General features: G+C 47.3%; 1 protein-coding gene and 1 long non-coding RNA gene across 8 annotated transcripts in view; one reads left to right on the top strand and one right to left on the bottom strand.

Annotated features, from left to right (window-relative positions):
* Nucleotides 1-200: 200 nt before the first annotated feature.
* LOC131186703 (uncharacterized) lies at nt 201-2,677 on the bottom strand. Its single transcript, XR_009152408.1, has 2 exons — nt 2,387-2,677; nt 201-779 (listed from the first exon to the last, which is right to left on the bottom strand). It is a non-coding gene; the product is annotated as an uncharacterized LOC131186703 (long non-coding RNA).
* SEMA4A (semaphorin 4A) overlaps nt 1,661-25,446 on the top strand; it is a 66,201-nt gene continuing 42,415 nt past the window's right edge. Inside the window, exons 1-2 of one of the 7 annotated variants that reach the window (XM_058160553.1) lie at nt 1,661-1,840; nt 23,809-23,900. The gene's annotated coding sequence lies outside the window, so the exon portion shown is untranslated. Of the gene's footprint in view, nt 1,841-1,885; nt 2,210-11,672; nt 11,800-18,174; nt 18,274-22,501; nt 22,522-23,808; nt 23,901-25,446 lie in introns of those variants that run through there. The other 6 variants (XM_058160555.1, XM_058160558.1, XM_058160556.1 and 3 more) reach the window with 6 other exon arrangements.

Raw genomic sequence — 25,446 nt, 5'->3', positions numbered from 1 at the left:
ATTTCAAGCCGTTTCCGTACTTACAAAATCATTCTAATTATCAAAAATAAAATCAAAGTTTCATATTTTTCCAGCTTTGAGCAAAAAGTCCAGCAGCGATTTTTCAACTTGAAACAAAATTAGATGAATTCTTTAGTCAATTTTGCCATTTCGACAACGTCACTGACTGGACACACAACTATCAACACAAATGCATGCGATTAAGATATCTATTTATTTATTTTATTTATTTATTTTGTCACAACAGTATATATAAGCATAAGCATGAAAGTAACTATATAATATATAAGCATATCTATATAAGCATAAGCATGCAATAACTATTAATTGGATATAATGAAAGGAAACAATAGGATAGGAACGGTAGGCCCCTTACGGACCTCTTAGGAATGGGGTGAGGTCAATAGTAGATAGTTTTTGGTTAAAGCTTTTAGGAGTTTGAGAAGAAACCACAGAGTCAGGTAATGAGTTCCAAGCGTTAACAACTCTGTTACTGAAGTCATATTTTGTGCAATCAAGATTGGAGTGGTTCACATTAAGCTTAAATCTATTGTTTGCTCTTGTATTGTTGTGTTTGAAGCTGAAGTAATCCTCAACAGGAAGGACTTTGCAATAGATATTTCTATGAGTTAAACTCAGGTCCTGTCAAAGGCGGCGGAGTTCTAAGTTTTCTAAACCCAGGATTTCAAGGCTGGTGGGATAAGGTATTTTGTTGTAATCAGAGGAGTGGAGAACTCTTCTTGTAAAATATTTCTGGACACGTTCAATTGTATTGATGTCTGAAATGATAAACGGTACAAAACGCCAGCTATTAATACAGAAAACCCAATATCACAAAATCCCACGCATGTTGGAAGGCAAACTTTGGGTCAGGCAAAATGGGGCTCCATGGAAGGGAAATAACGCACTGCTGAGCCGCCCCCCGCCCCGCGCTCTCCATTTAAGGGAGCCTGAATGTTCAAAGGGTCTCCCGGGTATTTCCCACAGGTGGCCACTAGAGGGCAGGAGCTGCCCGTTCTGGATTCGGAGGCTCTCCTGGAAAAAGCTGGTTTAAAGACCGAGAAAAAAGGGGGAAAACTCGTCGAGGTCCCCAAATCTTGAAGCTGCTGCCGGAGGAATTCTGGGAGTTGAAGTCCGCGCATCTGAAAGCGGCCAAGTCTGAAACACGCGGGGTTCGTGCGAAGGGGAGCCAGCCAGACCCTCAGCCCACCTGTCAAAGGGGAGGAGGGGCGGGGCGGGCGGCCCCACTTACAGATTAAGGGAGTTGGACGGGACCCCTGTAGGTCATCTAGTCCAACCCCGCACCCAAGCAGGAGACCCTATCTACGCCCTTTGCGCTTCTCTCCCCTCCCGACAGAGAGAGAGAAAGGAGGCTCGGAGCTCCCCGGAGTTTGGCCAGGGCGGGGGCGGCAGTCCGGACTCGCTCCTTTGCAAGACCACCAGGCTCCCCTAGAGCTGCCGGAGCGGGTTCGAGACCGGCGAGGGTCGCCTCGGGGGCAGCTCCGCTCCTTCGACGGGCCGGGGGCACAGCGGGCGCGCGGGGCTGGCCGGACCCTCCAGCCTTGTGTTTGGTGGGGGGCGGGGCTGGAGGGTTGGGGCGGGGCGGGCGGGGCGCTCCAGCCGGAGCCCTGGGAAGCCCCTGGGCGCCCCCTCCCCTCCCCTCCTCCCCCCGCCCTGGCCGGAGCGTCACGTGGCCGACCCAGCGCCCGCCCGGACGCGGCCAGAGCGGCGGGGCTGCCCCGGAGGGTCTCCCGGCCGGGAAGGGGCGCCAGGAGAAAGCGGGGCCGCCGAAGGGCCAACTGCAGCCGGCAACGGGGCGCGGAGCCGGGACCGTCCCCAGGTGGGTGGGGCGGCGGGCGGTTGCGCGGGGCTCGAGGCGCCTGCAACGGGACGCGGCAGCTGCCCGGGGTGGGAGGTGATCGGAGCCCCCCGCCAGCCGCGCTTGAAGGGCTCCCCGCAGGACTGGGCGCCGGGGGTCTTCCTGCCCGCCCGCCCAAGGCGCCCCCCAGCCTCGGCTTCTGCGGCGTCCCGGAGCCGCTTCCGAAGGAGGCGAGCCTGAGCCGCGATGCTCCTGAAAAGGCTGCCCGGCGGGCGAGGACCGCGCTGAAAAGCCCCGGCATCCCCGGGCTGAGCCTCTCGGGGGAAGCCGGCGCGCGTCTCCCGGACGGCTCAGCGAAGCCTCCCGAGGCCCAGAAGCGCAGTTTGGGGGGTGAGTTTTCCCAGAAAAGCCCCTTCTCAATTTTGGCAACTGGGTGGACTTCCACTCCCAGAATTGGGGGAGTGAAAAATGGTCACTAAACGAATGGTTGGTTATAAATTAAGGACTACCTGTATTTATTTGACACCCCCCATTATTACTTTATAAATAACTTAAGGTGGCAAATACCTGTTGCTCCTTCCTCCTCCTGTTTTCCCCATCACAACAGCCCTGTGAGGTGGGCTGGGCTGAGGGAGAGAGAGTGATCCATGGTCACCCAGTTGCCTTTCAGGGCTCAGGCAGGACTAGAACTCACCACCACCTGGTTTCTAGGCCTGCAGCTTAACCAGGGCCAGGTAGCATCCCTTGGGCTGCTGCGTTCTTGTGAATGGCTCTCAGGAGGTTTTCCACTGTTTTGTTCTGACCCTGACCTGACTCTGCCACCGTCCTTCTCCCAAGGAGTCCGTCCTTGTTTCTCACTATTTGCTGGCAGAGGAAAAAAAAAGGAGTTGGCAGAATTCTGATCCCTTCCAAGATTTGAGCAACAGCCTCCCCTGCCCTCTTGCTATCATCGTCATCATCTTTAATGCCCCATAATCCCTTGCGGGGTGGAGTCTGGGCAACTGAATGGAGCTAGCAGAGTGTTTACTGGCCGGATGCCCTTCCTGTCGCCAATGTGGGGTTTTTTTCAGCAGAGATAGTCTCACCTCAGTGTGCCCGGAGAGAGAAATGTCTGCCTCCACCTAGGATCAAACTCACAGCCTCCTGATCTCTGTGAGGCGAGAGCTCCACCTCTAGGCCACCACGCCAGCCTGCCTTCTTGCTATGCTTGACAGAAATCCAGAGTGTTAATTATGAGTAGAATTTTATCTACTGCTCAGTCCTTATGGGCCCTGGGGAGTCTGGGCTGCACTCTGATTTTTAGGACGATGAAAGGGAAACACGCAGAGGAGTTATTAATTACGATTCATTAATTCAAGTTAAGTTCACGTATTGAATGGATATAAGTGGTGCCCCTTGGGATCAGGCCCTCAGTCCAGCTGCCTGGTTCTCATAACCAGCTGCCCACAGAAGCCCACCGCTTTCCCAGCAATGGGGGCTCTTCCGGGGCAGTCCCACCACCCAAGGCAGAGGGCCATGGATCCCCACGAAGCCCTCTCCTCAGGCCCGTTTTTGAAGCCATCTAGGCTGGTACCATTTCCTCTCGTGCTGACAAATTCCAACATTGGAATTACTTCGATGTTTCCTCTTCTGTGATTCTTCCAGGATTCAGTTTCATTGGGTGACCTCATTTGTCTATACCAGGGATAATCCTACACACTTCTCATTCCTCTCCTTTGTGGACTGAAAAGCCCAAAAGCCACAGACTTTCCTCCGAGGGAAACTGCTGCAGTCCTCGGATCATCTAAGTGGATGAAAGAAAAACTATTTTTGTCTTGAGTGGTCTAGTTCTCGGCTCTCATCTTGGAGCGCCCCTCCCTCCCTCCTTCCGGGAGACTTTCTTTACCCTCGGGGCCAGTCAGAAGCATAGGAGTGGCCCTGGGGCATCAAGCCGAGACTGGTCTAACCCAGAATCCTCCTTGAAATGGGGGGGGGGGGATGATAGCCGGATGCCATGATCTTGATGTCCAGAGATAAACTGCTGCTTCACTGGAAGGTTCTACTTATATCCCCTGGCTAATAATTGCTTATAGATCGTTCTCATCAGCAGTTGCAAAGCCATCTTGTGGCAGGGAGTTCCATAGGTTCAACACACAGAAGAATGGCCTCTTGTTAGTCCAGAGGCCATTAATCAAGGAGAGCTTTGCAATTGGCCCTGGGTTCTACACCTTGAGCATTGCCTGGCCCCTTTGCAGACCAAGAAAGTTGATCAACTGACGGACAAGAAGAAGCAGAGATTCCCCCCCTTCACCCCTCCAGCAGTTGGCACACTGGTATCCTGCTGCAAGTAAATACAATTACTTGCAATTACTTGCTTGCAATTACTGCAAGTTCAAGTCCCACCAGGCCCAAGGTTGACTCAGCCTTCCATCCTTTATAAGGTAGGTAAAATGAGGACCTAGATTGTTGGGGGGGGGGCAATTAAGTTGACTTTGTATATAATATACAAATGGATGAAGACTATTGCTTAACACAATGTAAGCTGCCCTGAGTCTTCGGAGAAGGGCGGGATATAAATTCAAAAAAAAAAAAGGTACTTAATGCATATGATGTATCCCTACTCACTGAATCTGAACCCAGGCCCCGGGGAGTTTTTGAATTCCCAGGTCTTGCTACCATCAAAGCCCCAGGTGGACAGGGGCAAAGCTCTCATCTTGCAATACAGAAAATCTGGACTTACGACTAGTTGCTTAGCAACCGTTCAGACGGACCTTCCTCAACTGTTTATGACCCGGTTCTGAAGTTCTGACAGCCATCCCCTGGGTCACGTGTCTTAGAGAAGTTGAGCCCCCTCTTTGCCCTGAGGCTGACCTACCCATCGTCCTCAACTGGGTGGCATTTCACGGTTTGCAGAAATTCTGGGACCAAAGTGGAATCCACTTCTGGGAAGGAAGAGCTTGTGGGGGAAGTTGTAAAATACGGAGCAGAGACATTTGGGCCGTGGTTCTCGCCTGGCCTGGGTTCTTGGCGGCGGCAGCCGGGTTTTCCCTCCTCCCGCTGCTTCCCCCATAACACCCCATCTCCACATCTGCTCCAGTCTGCCCCTTCCCTCCCTCCCTCCTTTCCTCAAATAGAGCTTCAAAGCCTGCAGTCCTCCAGAGAAGGAAGGCAGAGCACATGCCCCTCCCCAGGATTCCTACACCCCAAGGGGGCCCTGAAGGACTGGGGGGGGGGCACAAGCCTTCCCTTCTTGGGCTTTCCAGAAAACGGCACTTGGCAAGAAGTGACAGATTTTGCAATGTTTTCCCCTAAACTTTGCCTATTAAATTTCAGGGATGAGTAGGAAGCAACCATTAAAATGGAAGAGAAAACAACTAAATAGTTCAGAACTGGGGGTGGTGGTGGTGGATTCCTAGCGCTGCATGTTGTCTGCTGATTTATTTGATATAATATGCACAGTGAATAATCAGAAATGTTGGACTAGAAGATGTATAAATTGGAATTAAAGTTGCTGGAAATGCACCAACCATCTCAGATCCTGGAAATGGTCCTGGAAATGAGGAATTCAGAATAATAGAGTTGGAAAGGACCTTGGAGGTCCTCTAGTCCAACCCCCTCCTCAAGAAGGAGACTGAATCATTTCAGACAAATGGCAGGGCAGCCTTTTCTTTTAAAATCTCCAGTATTGGAGCACCCACAATTTCTGGAGGCAAGTTGTTCCGCTGCTTTTAATTGCTCTGTCAGGAAAGTTCTCCTTAGTTCTAGATTGCTTCTCTCTCTCATTAGTTTCCATCAGTTATTGCTACTTCTGCCCTCAGATGCAGTTAAGGAAGACTTAAGGAAACTGGTTGAAGGTGAAAGAACTGAGATAGATAGATAGATAGATAGATAGATAGATAGATAGATAGATAGATAGATAGATAGATAGATAGAGGCAGAGCAACAGGCAAAGCCAAATCAGTGCGAATAGATGGAGACGTTTAAGCAGTTTTAGCCTAGAGATGGGACCGAAGGATCGAAGGGAGCCATATCTGCTCCTTGGGAGAAGATATAAACTGACTGGCAGAGCAGAGAACTAATTCTGTCCTGGAGGTCCTTCTCCAGACCATGTAAGTTCTTCCACTTGCAATCTGTGGCTTGAAGGTTGGGCTGCAAGAAAGGCTGAAACAAGGAGGCTTCCAAATTGTGATGCTGAAGAACGTGGTTGAGAAGAGCCTGGGTCTCAAGAAGGGGAACTCCTCCAATAGCAGACGGAGGAGAACCAGCTGTTTCCTGGAAGTCCCAGAAGGAAGCTCAGGCTTGTGGGGTTCTGGGGAGGGATGCCAAGGCTGGGGAGGAGTATAGAGGGCAAGGGAGTTGGACCTTCACCCAGGACGTGCCAGGAGCTCGCAGGAACTGTGGGACTGAGGGACCATCCAGGAAGGGATCCCCTCCAACAAAGTGTTAGAAATGACCAATTTGTTTCCCTTGTGCAACTAGTTTGCTTGCGCAAGAGAATCCATCCATCACAGGAACCTGCCATTCAGCCCAAAGTGATGTAACTGAGACCCAGGCTGATGTTCTCCAGAATCAACTGGGCCTAAAAATGGATGGTTCCTTTCTTTGGAATTTCCTCCTTTCAGTTCAGACTTTTCCCCCCCTTTTCCTCCGTTTGCTCCCCAACTTTCCTGGAGGGAAAGAGAGAGAGAAAGCAGGTGGCTTCTCAGCAAAGCCAGATGGGGGTTCAGAGGCAAAGTGGAAGGTTGGGGTGAACCCCGGTGGCCTTCCAGGCTGAGAGGCTCCTGGCGAAGAAGAAGGGCTTATGGAGGAAGCTCATCCCTGCCCCGTTCTTGGGGAGGGGAGGGTGGGGAACATCCTCCTTCCTTCCAGATGGGGTAAAAGCTGCTCCTGAAGTGAAAAACCTGCCTTTGCACATAGGAGCCAGTCAGGAGTGTGTGTGTGTGTGTGTGTGTGTGCATGGCCTTGCCCCAGAGGCAGACTTTGCTTTCTCTTTGCAAAGAATCTTTTTGAAGCCTTTGGGCGAGAAGGATGGCTTTCTTGTTTTCCTGCCCTTGGGGGTCTGCCCCCAGAAAGGAGAAATAAACATGCCCAGTGGGATTCTTACTTGGCCCAAGCAGTTGATCTGGCTCTACTCTTTGTGCAGCTCCTTAAAAACACAAAGATGTGGCTGGTGTGACATGTTGCGGAGTGAATATTTTTGGCTCAAATGCAGGTGCCCTGCAGGTTGAAGCGATGGCCTCTTCCTGAGTTTGGGGGGGAATTGATCCACCATGACTGAACTGGAAGGATTTGGCTCCACTCTTGCCCCAGGTTGTGTTTGTGGGTATTTTCCTATCTGACTTGTGAATTCAGGCCTCACAGTTCACTAATTTGGCTTTCATCTGGCTACAACCACGCCCATATTTACATAGATAATTGGGTTAATTATCCTTGCCCTGAAGGTTTCTGCTTTCTCAGTTATTCGCAGTTTGCTAATGAATCTCTTGTGCTGCTGTTGAGGAAGCTTTTTCCTTGTGGAAATTAGGAAGTGTTTGCACAAATGTTTCCTTTTCTGTTTTTGATCTGGGCCCAATGCTTTCCTTGCATTTTTGTTTTCTGTTCCTGTCTTTGCTCTGTGCAAGGTAGCTTTTCAGAAAAAAAGGGAAGCATATAGTGAAGATATAAGGATGCGAGAACAGCCCACAAGAGTTTGTGGTGTCTGGAGGAGCCCCCAGGATTGAAGGGAAGGCTGATTGTGCACAATGGAGACAGGCATTTGCATATTTTATTTATTTATTTATTTTGTCACACAGTATATATAGGCATAAGCATGAAATAATTATACAATATATAAGCATATATGTGAGTATGACTATGTATATATATGTATATAACTATATTAATTGGATATAATGAAAGGAAACAATAGGATAGAATAGGACAGATAAGAGCACGTTTGTGCTCTTATGCACACCCCTTACAGACCTCTTAGGAATGGGGTGAGGTCAATGGTAGACAGTTTTTGGTTAAAGCTTTGGGGATTTTGGGAAGAGACCACAGAGTCAGGTAGTACATTCCAGGCATTAACAACTCTGTTACTGAAGTCATGTTTTCTGCAATCAAGATTGGAGCGGTTCACATTAAGCTTAAATCTATTGTGTGCTCGTGTATTGTTGTGATAGAAGCTGAAGTAGTCTTCAACAGGAAGGACGTTGTAACAGATGATTCTATGAGTTATGCTCAGGTCCTGTCGAAGGCGGCAGAGTTCTAAATTTTCTAAACCCAGGATTTCAAGTCTGGTGGCATAAGGTATTTTGTTGTAATCAGAGGAGTGGAGAACTCTTCTTGTAAAATATTTCTCGACACGTTCAATTGTATTAATGTCCGAAATGAGGTGAGGGTTCCAGACAGGCGAGCTGTATTCAAGAATTGGTCTAGCAAATGTTTTATATGCTCTGGTTAGTAGTGTAATCTTTCTGGAGAAGAAGCACTAAACACCTCAGTTGCATGGAAATCTCTCTGAAATTCTCTTCTCCTTGGAAAGCCACTTTGAAAGTTTTCGAAATTATTTTTGAAAATTGGTTTCAAAAATAAGGCTGGACGTCTTCTGATGGGTATGGTATAATGTCTCTTGCCTTGAGCAGGGGGTTGGACTAGAAGATCTCTGAGGTGTCCCTTCCAGCCTTATGATTCTGTGTTCTAAACTAAAGCGTTCACTTTCACCAGACTGAATAAAGGTGATTAGGACCAAAAATTGGGAAGGTGGCGCACATAATTTTGTGAAGTAATCACCAATTAGAGCTAGCCAGCACTCCACACTGTACTGCCAAGGATCACAGATTGTGATGAGATAGGGCAGTATTTTTCAGACTTGACCACTTTAAGGTGGGCTTCAATTCCCAGAATTCCCTAGTCAGCCCCCTAATTCTCCATGCTTGCTGGGGAATTCTGGGAGTTGAAGTCCACACGACGTAAAGTGGCTGAGATTGAGACACACTGTATTAGGGTTTGCCTAACCATGGTTAATTAAATGGTGATTTGTTGAGAGCAGAGGCTTCTTCCTGACCTCCCTGCTCTGTTCCTCCCTGATTGGCCAGTCAGGCCACACTAAGTGGGCTACTTCAACCAATCACAGTTTGGGAAGCTTTCCTCTGCTGCTCCCTTCATTCTGGAGCAGGGGTCTCCAACCTTGGTCCCTTTAAGACTTGTGGACTTCAACTCCCAGAGTCCCTCAGCCAGCAAAGCTTGGAGACCCCTGTTCTGGAGAGCCTCTCTTTCTCTTCATCTCTTTTTCTTGGAGGACTGTAGAGACAAAAACAAAAAACAAAACACATTTGTCCCAGGGAGCTAAATGGCTCCATTTTAGTATGTTTTGGGGTTGCATTTAAGTCCTCATTCATTCTCATGACGTATGAACATCTTCGTTGCCCCGAGTTTCTTGGGGACGATGCCTTGCTTGGACTCTGAGCCAGTAGAAAGCTTCCTGACGCTCCAGTGGATACTGGGTATTGTAGTCCAAGGTGTCTGTTTGGAGTAAGAGATTGTTTATTTATTTTATTTATTTATTTATTTATTTATTTATTTATTTATTTATTTATTTGTCACATATATAAGCATAAGCATGAAATAACTATACGATATATAAGCATATATATAATCATAAGTATGTAATTATATGAAATTGTATACAATCAAAGGGAACATTAGGACAGGAACGGTAGGCACGTTGGTGCTCTTATGCATGCCCCTTACAGACCTCTTAGGAATGGGGTGAGGTCAATAGTAGACAGTTTTTGGTTGAAGCTTTGGGGATTTTGGGAAGAGACCACAGAGTCAGGTAGTGCATTCCAGGCATTAACAACTCTGTTACAGAAGTCATATTTTCTGCAATCAAGATTGGAGCAGTTCACATTAAGCTTAAATCTATTGTGTGCTCGTGTATTGTTGTGATTGAAGCTGAAGTAGTCTTGAACAGGAAGGACATTGTAATAGATGATTCTATGAGTTAAGCTCAGGTCATGTCGAAGGCGGCGGAGTTCTAAATTTTCTAAACCCAGGATTTCAAGTCTGGTGGCATAAGGTATTTTGTTGTAATCAGAGGAGTGGAGAACTCTTCTTGTAAAATATTTCTGGACACGCTCAATTGTATTAATGTCTGAAATGAGGTATGGGTTCCAGACAGGTGAGCTGTATTCAAGAATTGGTCTAGCAAATGTTTTATATGCTCTGGTTAGTAGTGTAATCTTTCTGGAGAAGAAGCTACGTAAGATTAAGTTTACAACTCTTAAAGCCTTTTTTGCGATGTAGTTGCAGTGAGCTTTCGATTTGGATCCAGATTCTCACCACAGTAATCAAAACATACAAGTAATCTTCAACGTAAAACCATTCATTTGGCGACTGTTTGTAGTTATGTCACTGAAATAAGTGGCTTATGACCAGTCCTCACACTTATGACCGTTGCAGTATTCCCTGCGGTCACATGACCAAATGTAGGCGCTCGTGATGGCCGTTTAGGACAGGGGTCTCCAACCTTGGCAACTTGAAGCCTGGTGGACTTCAACTCCTACAATTCCCCAGCCAGCTTTGCTGGCTGGGGGATTCTGGGAGTTGAAATCCGCCAGGCTTCAAGTTGCCAAGGTTGGAGACCCCTGGTTTAGAACCTTGCCACAAACGTCAATGGGGGGGAGGGGCGGGAAGCTGGATTTGCTTAACGACCATGTGATTCACTTAACAACAGCAGTAATTTGCTTTACAACCAAGGCAAAAAACGTTTGTAAACTCAGGCACAACTCACTGTGCAACCGTCTTGCTTAGCAACAGGCATTTTTTGCCCTGATTGTGGTCGTAATTTGAGGACTGCCTGTACCAGGCTTGCGTTACTCTGTTCTATGAAGAATCAGGGAGCTATTTTCACCACAAACATGGCAGAATATTAGCACGTGGGAGGGAAGCCGAGAACTGCCCTGAGACGGTTTCCTTTTCCTAAGAAAACCTGACGTTGTTTTCTTCCTTGTTCATCTCCCTGGTACAGCCCAGTCTCGGGTGGAGAGAGGACGGGGTCTTCAAGGGGCCTAGAATTCAAGGGACGTCGGTCTGGTTAGCTAGGAAACTAACATGCTTTTATCCAGGATTGATAGAAGAAACCATCGTGGCCGGATCATGGTGTGTTTGGTTCTGCTGGACCCGCAGTGTAGCTAGACGGTCAGTCCCTGATTTCAGCTACGTTTCATTTATTTATTTATTTATTTATTTATTTATTTATTTATTTATTTATTTATTATTCATATTTGTATACGGCATATAAAACATTTATATACAAATTAAAATAATCCTATTTTATTCCTATTTGGATGTTACTAATTTTTAAAAGGCACATGAAATGTATTGCTAAGAGGCGAAATGGGTAATTGGAATGATGGTGGCACACGCAGAATTTGAGACTCCCTGAGTCTCTCCTCCAGATGCAAACCGTCTGTTTTGGGAGGGGATCCTGATGCTCTCTGAGCTGGGTTGTTTTCTTGCAGTCGTTTCATTACCTAAACTAGGTAACATCATCAGTGAACAACAACCCAGCTCAGAGGGTACTAAGGACCCCTCCTTTCCATCCTGAGCTGCAAATCTCCTTTATTAGTCTTTATTTGATTTTAGGATCCAAAGTGGGCACATTTCCTTCCGTATCAAACACAGAAAATCCCCCCCCTCACCTTTTCCCAGGGAGCAGGGCAGGAGGTCCTTGTATCATGCCCAGCCCTAAGCGGTGGGGGCCGGAGTTTCCTCCGGGAGTCGCTGCCTAGAAGAACATCTGGCAGCCAGCCGACGTGGCGTGAGGCGGGCGAAGAATTAATGAGGTGCCTGCCGTGTCTTCCCAGAGGCGAGTGGCAAGGGGGCCCCTCGTGCGGAGGAGGAGAGCCCCTCTCGGTCCTTCTGCTGGATGCCACATCTGGACAGGAGCCAGGTGATCCCCAGCCGCCCGACTGATGCCCGGGATGATCTGAGAGGCAGAGGCTGGACCACTGCTGGAGGTAAAGCGTCACCATGGCAACCCCAGGATGTTCCCTCGGCATAACTAGCAGGCGGTGGTGACAGGGATGGGCTCCTCGGACAACGGAGGGAGTTTCCTTCGCAGGGCTGTCGAGAGCTGGCTGGCTTCCCTGCCGCCCCGGGGAGACGGTTGTGGCCGCCGCCCAGAAGCCTTTGCCACCCCCCGCTGTCTCGTCCCCCCCACCCCAGCCCATCATCCCGGATCTGCATCCCTCCCAGCTGCCAGGTACAGCTTCTGTCTCTGCTTTTTAAATAGTTGCAACGAACAATGAAAGGAATTTGGCTGGTTGCATTTTAGCAGCTGCACTGGAGGTAGACAGAAATTTATTTTGCTGTTGATGCTGTTATTGTTCTGAAGGGTTTCCCCAGCCATGAGATGTATCTTAAATGTATGCAGGCTTTTTTTGTTTTGCGGGGCATATCTGGAGCTTTAGAAACGGGTTACAATAGCCGATGAGCAGGAATTTAGACGCACGTGTTTCTCTCCCGCATCAGGGAGTTTCCCCACACATTAGTTTTAATTAAGACTTTTGGGGGTTGGGTAGCCAGAGCTGAATCTGGAGTTGGGGGATAAAGGAAGAGGTGAGGAGCCACTGAAATTGGTATAAAAATCGATGGGGTGGGGTGGGTGATTATGTGTGTGTGCGCGTGTGTTGCAGGACAGAGACGGTTAACGAAATGCAGTGATGCAACAGGGCGGCTCTCCCTAAATTCGGTAGCAGGTAGTTGGTCTTCTGTCTGTTCTCAGCAGCCTTGTCCTCTCTGAGAGCTGGAGGGGAAAGGATTGTGGGGAAGGGGATGTCCTGGCTCAGCCAGAAGCTTTGTCCGGTTGGGAATGGAGGAATCCAGCTGCGGGTGTGGGGAGGGAGCAGGCAGGGAAGGGCTACCTTGATGTATTGAGAAGCCACTGTGCTTTAGGTGGGAGGGGGTCAAGGAGGCAGGGGAGGGGGCCGGCCTAGGGGCAGGCTGAAGTGGCCAATAAGATGGGGTCAAGTGGTCAATATCTTGAGCCCAAGTAGTCAGATGGTTGAGGGAGGGAGGGAGGGAGGAAGGAGAAATGGAAGGGAGGAAGGAGAAAGGAAAAAAGTAAGAAAAGGAGAGGAAAGAAATGGAAGGGAAGGAAGGAGAGAGGGAGGGAGGGAGGAAGGAAGAATGGAAAGGAGGGAGGGACAAAAGAAAGAAGGAAGGAGAAAGAGAAGGAAGGGATGAGGGAATAAGGAGGAAAGGGGGGAGGGATGAAGGAAGGAAGGAGGGGGAGAGAGAGAGAGAGAGGGAAGTGTCTGTGGGGTCAGCAGTCAGACCCGAGAGTTGCATCCATCCTTGATGGAGCCATCCTTGATTTTGCATCCATCCTTGATGGCCCCTTTGGCTGGCTCGGATTAGGGACTGCCTAGCGCTGCTCCATGCATTGAGATGGGAGGGCTGGAGAAATGAGGTCGGGTCAACAGCCTCCCCCACTCCCCGGCTTCCCCCTTCCTCTGCTGTTGTGTGTGCCAGAAGGGGCAGCAGCCTTTGCTTCCTCAATTTCATTTTGCAGCTCTGACTGAATTCTCCTCTGCCTCTGGGATCTCCCTCCTTTGCACTCTCTCTACATGCATCCATCATGAGATTTTCTTTTTGCCACGATGGCCGTATATTATATATAACTTACGTGTGTTGCAAACAGCACATATGGCTAAATGTCAGACGCACAAGGCTCTCTATGATAGTAGTCTTTCCCAGCCAGCCATGTCCTAGAAGGGCTGGACTACAAATCCCATCACAGAATATCGGCTGTTGTGAAGTCTGCAAAATGTCACCCAGGGCTTTGGTATTTTCACTGCAATACTCAAGAGTTTTCAAATAACCTTTGCAGATTTGGCTTAAAGGCCAGACATATTTGTTCTTGTTTCACACAATTTTGTCCTTTACTCTCTTTCTAAATCAGTTTTTCTAGGATCGGCCCCCGCTAGTTAAAACTCTGCTGTTCAGAGTTACAATGGTCCTGGAAAAGGCGACTTACGATCAGTCCTCAGACTTACAACCGTTGCAGCTTCCCCACAGTCACGTGATCAAAATTCACAATATTGATGATGGCTGCAACGTCCTGCAGCCATGGGATCGCCATTTGGGACCTGCCCATCCGGGAATGTTGCAATCCGGTGTTGCTTAACATCCACACGATTCACTTAACAACGGTGGCAATAACTCATAAAATCTGGCCTGACTCACTTAACAACCGCCTTACTTGCCAGCGGAAATTCTGGCCCCAACTTCCTCACCTGTTCAGGATGGCTTCAGTCTGACTCCTTCAGGGGCTGAGATGGGAGGGGGCAGGGGCCTCGGGAGAGTGAGGAGGGGGGCGTATTTGTGCTGCAGCTGGGAAGAAATGGGGGCCCGGCTCTGGAGGAAGAGCTCTCAAAGGCCCAGCTGGGTTATCTTTTTGCAGATGCTGCTATTTTATTTGATGAACGCTTCTTTGAAAAAAATAAAAGGCTAAGTTATTTTGGGGTTTAAACAATAATTAGCAGCCCTAAATAGAAGTGAGGCTGGGGGAATTCTGGGAGTTGAAGTCCCCACGGCTTAGAGAGGGTTATTTGAGGTCTTACACGAACCGTTAAGACCCTAAGTTGGAACAGGTGGGATGTCTTGGCAGGCAGCGAGGAATGTGAATACAACCATTGTGTTTCACGAACTCTAACAGGCTTGGGTGGGGTCTTAATGCAAGACAATGACTTTCATTTAACCAGGTTTGGGGTCTTAATATGAATACAACTACAGGTAGTCCTTGACTTACGGCCATAATTGAGCCTTTCTTGCCCCACTTGTTAAGTGAATCACCACTGCAGCTGTTACGTTAGTAATATGGTTTTGTTAAGCAAATGTCGCTTCCCTATTGACTTTGCTTGTCAGGAGGTCGGCAGAAGGAGATCACATGACCCCGGGACGCTGCGACCGTCATAAATATGAGTCACTTGTCAAACATCTGAATTTCGATCACGTGACCATGGGGATGCTGCAACGGTTGTAAATGTGATAAACGGTCACAAGTCACTTTTTTCAGTATTGCTGTAACTTGGAACAATCACTAAATGAACTTTTGTCAATTTGAGGACTGCCTGTTTCAGTAAACCCAGGTTTTGGAGACCAGCGTGTTGTGTGAATTCTCTGTCAGCCCAGTTGCCTGGAGGGTCGGTGTTTGCAAAACATTTCCAGGATCCTGGAAAGTCAGAAGCCCAAAGCTTGGAAGAAGGGATGGTCTTCGTTAGCCAGAGAGGTAACGGGGGCTTTATTTCCCTCTGTGGTGGCAACGTTCCAAGAGGCAACAATGGCTGCCTTTGTGCAGACACCGTTTCTCAGCCAACGGCAAACAGCAGACTGTGAAATCTGCCTGGGATAACCTAGTTTCCCTGCACCGCCACAAGGAACTTTCTGTCTCTGTTCTGGGGCTCCTCAAAGCCCCCCCTGCAGGGCATGGTGTTCCCTCTTGGGACAATGCGCTCAGCCAGCCACATCCGTGCGGACCAAAGCCGAGAGGGGCCGAGCGGATGGATCCAGGCCAGGGCAGGATTTCTGTTTTCCTTTTTCCCCTTTCCCCTTGTTTCTTTCCCCCTTTTTTTCTTGGATGACCAGAATCTTTCCTGTAACTTTAATTAATTGTTTTCCCCCAAAAGGAAGATTAAAAACTAAGACCAACTAACATAAAGTAAGAAAAAGAAAAGGAAAGAAATCAAAGAGAAAGCTAAAAATGCAACAAAGGCAAAAATACCAAGAAATCGTTTCCGATCTTCTTCACCGCAGTTATAATTACAGTTATATATTTACCACTTACTCTATGGTTATAACATACCTCTTTTCTAATTTAGCCTGTCATCAGAACCATAAATCATAATTTCATTTTTTTTCTGTTTCTCGCCAAAAGTCTATAAGGGGTTGCTAATCAGCAATAAACATAGATATTGTCTTTTCTCTGATCAAAGAAGTCAATTTAGCCATCTTGGCAAGTCCCATAGTCTTCATCAACCATCCCTTCATTGTGGATCATGCTGCATCTTTTCATTTTTGTGCAAACAATAATCTTGCTTATCGTGTACAGAAACAATCTTCCACACGAATCTTTTGTAGCTGACTGTCCATAACTCCCAAGAACAACAAAAATCCAGGGATTGTAAATTTGAATAGAAAACTGTCCTCAATGTATGACTGTTCTTTAACAGTGGAGTTACAGTGTTGACCTATCCTCAAAGTTATGACTGCCGCATCACTTTCTTGGTCACATAATTTGGATGCTTGATAGTTAACTTGGCTAAGACTTTAATACTGGAATTTATGCCCCAAATAAGAACAAAATATTGCTTTATAAATGTCTTATGTTTAATGGGTTTTGCTCACAAAAATTGGCATTTGATGGAGTGGAGTGATCTCCCCACAACTGAACAGAACATCTGAGAAAAATATTAAAATCACCCAAGGCAAATGAAAAAAAAAAGTCTTTGATTTGGTGGGCAATTTAGAACCGGTTGATACATGGAGACAAAAAAATGGCCATTCAAAAGACAAAGATTCCTTTCAAAACCAACCTGATTTGAATCTCAAAGGCCTTGGCTGCTAAGCTTTCTAAGGTAGATATATTATCCAAGACAATTTTGGATCATAGTCCTGTAACTTTGGTTTATAAAAGGAAATCTAATTCATTTAGATGGAAACTAAAAGAAAAGTTGCTAGAAAAAGACGCAGCGGTGGGTTGTAAAAGGAAAAGAATTTTTTGAAGATAAATAAGGTAAAGGCATTGATTTAAGAATGGTTTGGGATGCAAGTAAAGCTTTTATTAGAGATTATTATACAAAACACTAATGAACTTAAAAAGAAGAGTCAAGAAAAGACACAAGCAATTTTGAGAGAAAAGAAGAAAAATTAAAGATGTTTCCAGAGAAGATAAATTAACTTTTAACTTTTAAGAGAAATGGAAATAATCAATTATGTAAAACAAAAAATGTTTGATTTTGTAAATAAACCAGGGAAGTGGCTAGCATATAAATTGCAAAAAAAATAAATTAATAATGAGGAGGGAGATACTATACTATACTAATGGCACGTCAGGCGCAAACAACCAGTTCCACATGTTCAAACTAGCTACTTTATTGTTCTACACAGGAATCTTCCCAGATTGGTGGTTTGCTTCTGGGCCAGACTAGATAAGGTGCAAAATACTCAGAAAAGGTGGGACTTGCTCTTTTGTGCCTTCGTAATGATTCCAGGCTAATTCCCCACTTGACTCCTTCCCCTGGCTTAGCCAGTCTCTCCAGCAAAATGCAGCCATAGAAAAAACATTTCACTGATATTCCAATTTGTATAAAGGAAATGATCTCTGTCTAGAGAAAAACAGATGAATATCTAAAGGTAAAGGTAAAGGTTTCCCTCGCACATACGTGCTAGTTGTTCCCGACTCTAGGGGGCGGTGCTCATCTCTGTTTCAAAGCCGAAGAGCCAGCGCTGTCCAAAGACGTCTCCGTGGTCATGTGGCCGGCATAGGGACAAATAGGGACAAAGGTGGTCCCTATTTTTTTTACTTGCATTTTTACGTACTTTCGAAACTGCTAGGTTGGCAGAAGCTGGAACAAGTAACGGGAGCTCACCCCGTTACATGGCAGCACTAGGGATTCGAACCGCTGAGCTTCCGACCTTTCGATCGACAAGCTCAATGTCCTAGCCCCTGAGCCACCGAGTTCCTTTTGATGAATATCTAAGAATACAAAAATTGCTGAGATTTACAGAAGAACTGAGACAGTTTATGTGGAGTAAATTTATAAGAAGTTAAGGACTTGTGCAGATGAAATCCTGTGCTGGCTGGGGAATTCTGGGAATTGAAGTTCACACATCTTCAAGTGGCCAAGGCTGGGATATTCTGCTTTAAAGGGAATTGAAAGATTAATGGGCAAATCAGAAGAATAGCAGGTTTCAAGGTTAATAATCAGCAGACAAAGGTGTTAACAAAAAACATAACGTTAGAAGATCCAACAGCATTGATGAAGATCACTGGACTTAATGCTCTGCTTGAAATCTTGATCCTGAAATTATTGTCATCGGATTTCCCCTGGAATTCTAGCAACTTTCACTCTTCCTGCTAGTTTTCTCTTCCATGCAAAGGAACGGAAAGCGGCAGCAAAACACTCTTGCCTTTAAATCTGGAATTAATTTGAGAAACCTTCCAAGTCTGATCAAGACCCTGGAATGTGGAGGGGGAGGAACAGTTGGGAAATCTGGCTGACCCCCAAGCCAGCATCACGTTCGTTCCTCCCTCTCTCCCGTTCCTCCCTTTAATGTGCACGGCGGAGCTAAGAATTGCAAGTAAACAATACCATAATTTATTAAAACTGTGTGCACACACAAATGGCTATTCCTCCGATGGTGTGTATGGCAGGAGAAGGTCCAAGTCGTGCATGGACTTTCCTGAGGATCATCTCTGGTGTCAGCAGGTTGGAAAGAAATGACTTCCTCGCTTCCTGGAACTCTATATTTACCTCCCGACTTTCATTTTCAGTTTATTTCTCATGAGGCCTTTTTATTAGCACTTTGGAGCCTTTTTATAGAAAATAGAAATAGAATGTGCAGTTAAATTAATGGGTTGCACCTTCCCAGGGATCTCAGGTCTGTAGTTCTTGGGTAGGCAAGAAACTATGATTTACTGCAGAAGCTCCGTAGCTGGATCCAAATTTCTTTCCGAATTCCATGCCAGGATAAAAGAAAGGGATATAAGTGGTCAGACTGCTCTGGCCCAAACAGGCTGGATGTAATATGGGTACTCAATCACTGAAGGTTTTCAAGAAGAGATTGGCCAGCCATTTGTCTGGACTGGCATAGGGCAGAGGTCTTCAAACTTGGAAGTTTGAAGCATAGTTGGCTGGAGAATTCTGGGAGTTGAAGTCCACAAGTCTTAAAGCTGCCAAGTTTGGGGACCCCGGCATAGGGTCTCCTGCTTGAGCAGAGGGTTGGACTAGAAGACCTCCAAACCCTCCCAACCCTTTCAATTCTGTTGTTCTGTAATTTCAGAATTGGTGGTGGGATCCCTGTTGCTGTCTGAGCTTGGTTGTTTTCTTGCAGAAGTTTCATTACCCAAACTGGGTAACATCCTCAGTGCTGGTTCATCATCAACACTGATGCTGTTACCTTGTCAGGTCAGGAAACGTCTGCAAGAAAACCACCAAGCTCAGAGAGCACCAAGGACGCCTCATTTCAACTTCAACTGAGCTGCAGATCATCTCCTTTGTTAGAATTGGTGTTGCTGGCTTTCCTCCCGAGGCCTCCTGCCTTTCACCCAGTTGATGAAGGAGGTGTGTGGGGTTGCAGGCCCTCCATTCGCAAAGAGAGCCCGCTCTTCTGGGTCTAGGATGTGGGGGGAGCAGTAAACTCTTTCTGGGCGTGGCGAAGCGCTGGGGGAGGGGGGGCTCTGATGTGCCTTGAGGCCAGCGGCTGATACAGGTTGGGGCAACGGAGAAAAGGGCCTGGAGTGGAGAGTGGCCTCCTCCCTCCCTCCCTCCCGCCTCCTTTTCTTCCTTTCCAGCCGTTTTTATTTAATTTACTTATCCGCTGGGCACCAACAAAGGAGCGGCTTGCAGCGCTAGCGGGCTCAGAAACTCCCAATTGTTTGCAAAGGGAGGGGAGAGGCAGAAAGGAAAGTCGCCTGACAAAAAGAATTCCAACTTTGACAAATCCCAAGACATCTGCAAGGGTGCCAGAGCTGAATTGCCACAGTGGGTGGAGGGTGTGAAACGCCCTGGTTCAGTTTCAGGGTGGGTGTTTTTTTTTTATGCTCTCTTTATTTCCAAAAAAAAAATGCCCCTGGGTCATCGTCCCCCCCCCACTTCGGTCCCAGCTTAGTCTGGAAAAGTTGTTTGGTGCCCCCTCCCCAAAAAGACAAGAGGAAGCTGGAAGGTCTCACCCGAGGGTCTCCCGAATGGTCTCCTGAATATCCCCACCAGGGCAGCTTCTGTGGAAATGGCAAGGTTGCCTGCTGAGCATGATGGGCAGAGGAGCGAGATGCCTGCTGCCATGTAAATTTGGCAGGTAGGTAGGTAGATAAATAAATAGAGACAGACATCTAGACAGACAGACAGACAGAGGAGAATATTTGTAGCTTCAGATTGAAATAAGGGGTCCTCGGTGCTCTCTGAGCTTGGTTGTTTTCTTGCAGATGTTTCATGACCCAACTTTACGGGACCGCCTGCTGCAACCGGCGGCCTCCCATCGACCAGTGCGCTCCCATAGGGAGGGTCTCCTCAGGGTGCCGTCGGCCAGACAATGTCGGCTGGCGACCCCCAGGGGGAGGGCCTTCTCTGTGGGGGCACCAACCCTCTGGAATGAGCTACCACCGGGTATTCGCCAACTCCCTGATCTCCGGACCTTTCGACGCGGGCTGAAAACATTTCTGTTTCATCGCGCAGGACTGGCCTAATGGTTTTAAATGGGGTTTTTATTGGTTTTAAATGGTCCAGCCAACTTTGAATTTTTGCTTTTAAATTGGTTTTAACTTTTATATTGACTGTTTTATTTTGGCTGTAAACCGCCCTGAGTCCTTCGGGAGAAGGGCGGTATAGAAATTTAAATAATAAATAAATAAATAAATAAATAAATAAATAAATAAATAAACAAATAAACTAAGTAACATCATCAGTGCTAGGTGATGTTACCTAGTTTGGATAATGAAACATCTGCAAGAAAACAACCAAGCTCAGAGAGCACCGAGGACCCCTCATAAGGAGAGATAGAGGATGGATAGGTAAACACAGAGGGAAGATGGATGGATGGATGAGAAAAACGATAGTTGGAGGGATGGACATGAAAGATAGATGGACAGACAGAGAGATGAGTATGGATAGGTAAATGGAAGTTGGATGGATAGAAGATAGATGGACAGACAGATGCAGGAAGATCCAGGTTGCCAAAGGAGCCTTGCGCTGCTTGGCTCCCAAGCATCAGCCGCTTAGAAACAAAACCAATTTAAGAAATTTGGATTGGATTTTCACCCCTTTCTCCCCACGTTTCCCGTGGCCCTCATCAGTGGCTCTCCTGCTTCTTTACCTTCCCTTGAAAGACAGCCTTGCTGTCTGAACCGGTTACCCACGCAGGAAGTCATTCTTCCCCCTCAAAGTTCCTCTCCCCATCGGCTGCAGGAGTGTGGCTGGGTCCCTGATTTCAAGCCGAGCTCCAGAAGGACAGTAACAGCTGCCTGGATGGCGTGGCTGCTGGTGGCTGGATGCAGGGCTGGGCTGCTGTTTTTGAACATCTGGAGAAAGTCTGCAGCAGACTCTGGGGGTTGGGGATGTGTGTGCTCTGGGCCTGCTGCGTTTCCTCCAGGCCTCCCTTCTGCAAACTCTGCTGGGAAAGCGGGGTGCACACGATACACCCTGGTTGTCATACCAGACACCATCAGTGCTTGTGACCTGGCGTGGCATGCTGTGGTCTGTGGGGAAATTTCTGCATCCTCCATATTTGAAAAGCTACAAGTGGGATGATCTTTACGATCGAGAAGTACAAGGAAAAGTGGAAGACTCTGTAAATAGTAACCAAACGTGGCAAGGGTTTGAATGTGTGAAAGTGAAGTTTTTGTCATGGATGGTGTTTCCCTGCATTGGTACCTGAGGATTGGAGACTGGTTCCTCACCTGCAGTAAAGAAGGATGGCATTGCCCTCCAACCAGGGGTGAAATGCTCCCAGTTCAGACCGGATCGCCCAATCCAGTAGTGATGGCGGCAGGTGTTTTGGAGAACCGGTAGCAAAAATCCCTGCTTCCCCATGCCCAGCTGAGCTGTGTGATCATCAGAGGTTGTTTTTTTTTTACTTTTAAAAGCATTTTTTCTTCGGCCGAAAAAATGCTTTTAAAAGTAAAAAAAAACCCTCTGATGATCACACAGCTCAGCTGGGATCATCAGAGGCTTTTAAAAGCATTTTCTTACAACCTCTTCGGCCAAAGCGGTTGTAGAAACAATGCTTTTAAAAGCCTCTGATGATCAGGCAACTGAGCTGGAATCGCCAGAGGAGCCTTTTAAAAGCATTTTTTCTACAACCTCTTTGGCTGAAGAGGTGGTAGAAAAAATGCTTTTAAAAGTAAAAAAAAAAAGTTGGACACACCCGCCCAGTCACCTTACCCCCACCACCACCAAGCCACGCCCACAGAACCGGTAATAACAAATTTTACATTTCACCCCTGCCTCCAACCCAATTTATAGAGACATAGAAACAGAATTCTAGGACTGGAAGGGACCCTAGAGGTCTTCTAGTCCAACCCCCTGCCCGAGGCAAAAGATCTTATACCATCCTGGACAAATGACTGTCCACTCTCTTCTTGAAAATCTCCAATGATGGAGCACTCACAACTTTGGGAGGCAACCTTTATTTAATTAACTTATTAATTAACTGTTCTCACTGTTGGGAAATTTCTCCTGAAATTTGAAATTGTTTTGAAATTTAAAATTCTCCAGAAAACTGAAAACGGTAAAAAACATAGTTGTGTGTGCAAAGCTCCTTATTGGCAGAAGCAGAAAAACTTGTAATGCGTCCAGTGTTCCTGGCCGGTGGGCAGAGCCTGATGACCTCCTACTGAAGTTGACCTTCTGGGTAGCAGAGGATGATGGAGGGCACCCCTAGATCGCAGGGCCCCTACGACTTGAGCCAGAGAAAGGGCCCGAGAAGCAGATGCGCCTACGGCCACTTGAAGAACTCATGAGGTTAGTCTGGGCCTCTCCTGTCCTGGCCAAATCCTGGGTCACCATGCCCATTAAGGAGGCTGTGTAGGAGAGGACCAGGCTGAGCTGAAGGGTGGAAGAGGTCAAGAGACTCGTCAGTCTCAAGTCCCTTCGCGCCTACAAGAGATCTAAGTCCGGCCCACCTTGAGTTCCGTTGATTCTTATCTGCCACCAGTTTGCTTTGACCGTTAGTTGGCCAGATTCTTGTCGAGAGCTTGAGCTGCATCTCAGGCAGGAGAAGAAAGGCAGGAGGGTACCTTTGGGGCACAGCTTGGGAGCAGACTTCTCTGAAAACCGGGCTCCCCTCCTTTGCTGCTGCTGTTGGTGGCTGGTGCTGATGTCACAGATGAAGGGGCTTAGTCATGTGGGCAGGGCTGGTGGTGGGGGGCATCCAGGGAGTCCTTCAGGACAGGAGAGAATTTCTGCCTTTGAGGCTGGCCTGACCCCCAACCCAGCCAGCTCCCTCCAGCTGTGGGGGGGACTGCATGTCTCCAGCCTACTTGGATAGAAGATTTGGGGAGACCCAACGGCCATTGGGTCTTCTTGGGGCTTTCTAAAGATCGGCCTCTGCAGCTGCCTGGATTCCTTCCCTGCTCCCAGATCTGCCTGGTTGGTTGGCTTGAAAGTACTTACGGTCGATTTTGGGATCTGCCTAGCCCCTCCCTCTGAGAACCAGAAATGGACAGGGGGAGGGGGCTTCTGTCTCCCTCCCCCTTTCTCCGACATTGCTCCACGCCCCGGGTTTTCCCCAAGAGGCAAGGGACAAGGGAAACCTCTGGGCGCAAAAGGCAACTCAAGAACGGATGGTTATTTCTTTATTTCTTTTATTTCTTTATTAAATTAATTTGCTGTCCATCCCATTTCAAAGCGACTCTGTCGCTTCCTGTTAGAGGCAGTCCTTGATTTATGGCCATGAGGGGGAACCAGAATTTCTGTCGCTAAGCAAAGAAGGGTGAATTTTATGACCGTTTTTGGCGAAGCCCTTCCCCCCCCCTTGGCCTGACTTGTTGGAAGCCCCCTGGGATGATCATGAGACCCCCCCAGGAGGCGGCCCAAATTCTGATCACATGACCACGGGGAGGGTGGGAGGGTGGGAATGCTGCCACGGTTGTAACCGGGAGGATCTATCATAAACCACTTTTTCCAATGCAGTGGTAACTTTGGACAGAAGATCGGGGACTGTAATTCATTTCTCTTTTTTCTAACCTGTGGGACTTTAGCAAAACCATGAAAATGGAGACTACAAAAAAGCCTCGTTCTCTCTCGCAGATCCCACTGAGGCATCTGAGGGCTCCCTTGCCTGGCCTTGTCCTCCCGGGGGTCCCACGTGGTTGCTGACCTGCATGAACTGGCTTTAAGAGGTAAATAAAATGGGGGGGGGGAGGGAGAGGAGAGAGAGATGTGACTTTGATGGGGGGTCCTTGTCTTTACATTTGGCTGCAAAAGAACTAAAGCAGGGGTCTCCAACCTTGGCAGCTTTAATGGGGAATTCTGGGAGTTGAAGTCCGCCAGGTTTAAAGCTGCCAAGGTTGGAGATCCCTGAACTAAAGGATAATGCACACTTCCATTTTCCCTTCTAAGAATAGAATAGAATTTTTATTGGCCAAGTCTGATTGGATACACAAGGAATTTGTCTTGGTGCATATGCTCTCAGTGTACATAAAAGAAAAAAAAAACCTTCATCAAAGGTACAACATTTACAACACAATTGATGGTCATAGTTTGCAGTTTAACTCTTAATTATAGTAACAAAAAGTTACAGTCATACAGTCGTAAATGGAAAGAGATGGGTGATGAAAATGATGAGAAGATTAATAGTAGTGTAGATTTAGTAAATAGTTTGACAGTGTTGAGGGAATTATTTGTTTAGCAGAGTGATGGCCTTCGGGAAAAAACTGTTCTTGTGTCTAGTTGTTCTGGTGTGCAGTGCTCTATAGCGTCGTTTTGAGGGTAGGAGTTGAAACAGTTTATGTCCAGGATGCGAGGGATCTGCAAATATTTTCACGGCCCTCTTCTTGATTCATGCAGTATACAGGTCCTCAATGGAAGGCAGGTTGGTAGCCATTGTTTTTTCTGCAGTTCTAATTATCCTCTGAGGTTTGTGTTTTTCTTGTTGGGTTGCAGAACCGAACCAGACAGTTATAGAGGTGCAAATGACAGACTCAATAATTTCTCTGTAGAACTGAATCAGCAGCTCCTTGGGCAGTTTGAGCTTTCTGAGTTGGCGCAGAAAGAACATTCTTTGTGGTTCTTTTTTGATGACGTTTTTGAGGAGGATGGGGAACGGCACAGCAAGTTGTTCTCGACTCACGGCCACCATTGAGCCCAACATTTCTGTTGGTAAGCGAGACAGTTGTTAAGTGAGTTTTGCCGCGTTTTGCAACCTTCCTTGCCAGAGTTGCGAAGTGGAAGCACTGCAGTTGTGAAGCTGGTAGCCCGGTTGTTAAGTGAACCCAGCTTCCCCATCGACTTTGCTTGTCAGAAGGTCTCAAAAGGGGGGGTCACGTGACCCTGGGACGCTGCGACCGTCAGAAGTATGAATTAGCTGCCTTTTGATCACGTGACCCTGGAGAGGCTGCAGTGGTTGTAAGTGTGAAAAAGTGGTCACAAGTCCCTTTTTTCAGTGCTGGTGTAACTTCGGTCACTAAATAAATGATTTTAAATTGGAGTCTACCTATATACTGTATAATATAGGTTATGCATGTATGTTTTTTAAAAAAGCATTGTATAGTTCTTAAAATTTGCCCTGACGAAGCGGATGTGAAGCACAATGCTTGTATGAGCCAGGATTACTCAGTCTTCAAAGATGAAACGAGTTTCCTGTGCTGGATCTTTTATCATCCCTTTCGCTCCGTCCACCCAGACCTTCAACGGGTGCTCCAGTCCCAGGACATCCGGAGGGGACCC

The sequence above is a fragment of the Ahaetulla prasina genome, chromosome 17 (genome assembly GCF_028640845.1).
Source record: "Ahaetulla prasina isolate Xishuangbanna chromosome 17, ASM2864084v1, whole genome shotgun sequence".
NCBI classification, from domain to species: domain Eukaryota; kingdom Metazoa; phylum Chordata; class Lepidosauria; order Squamata; family Colubridae; genus Ahaetulla; species Ahaetulla prasina.
The sequence above is the reverse complement of the archived record's forward strand: the minus strand, read 5'-3'. Positions and strand labels throughout refer to the sequence as shown.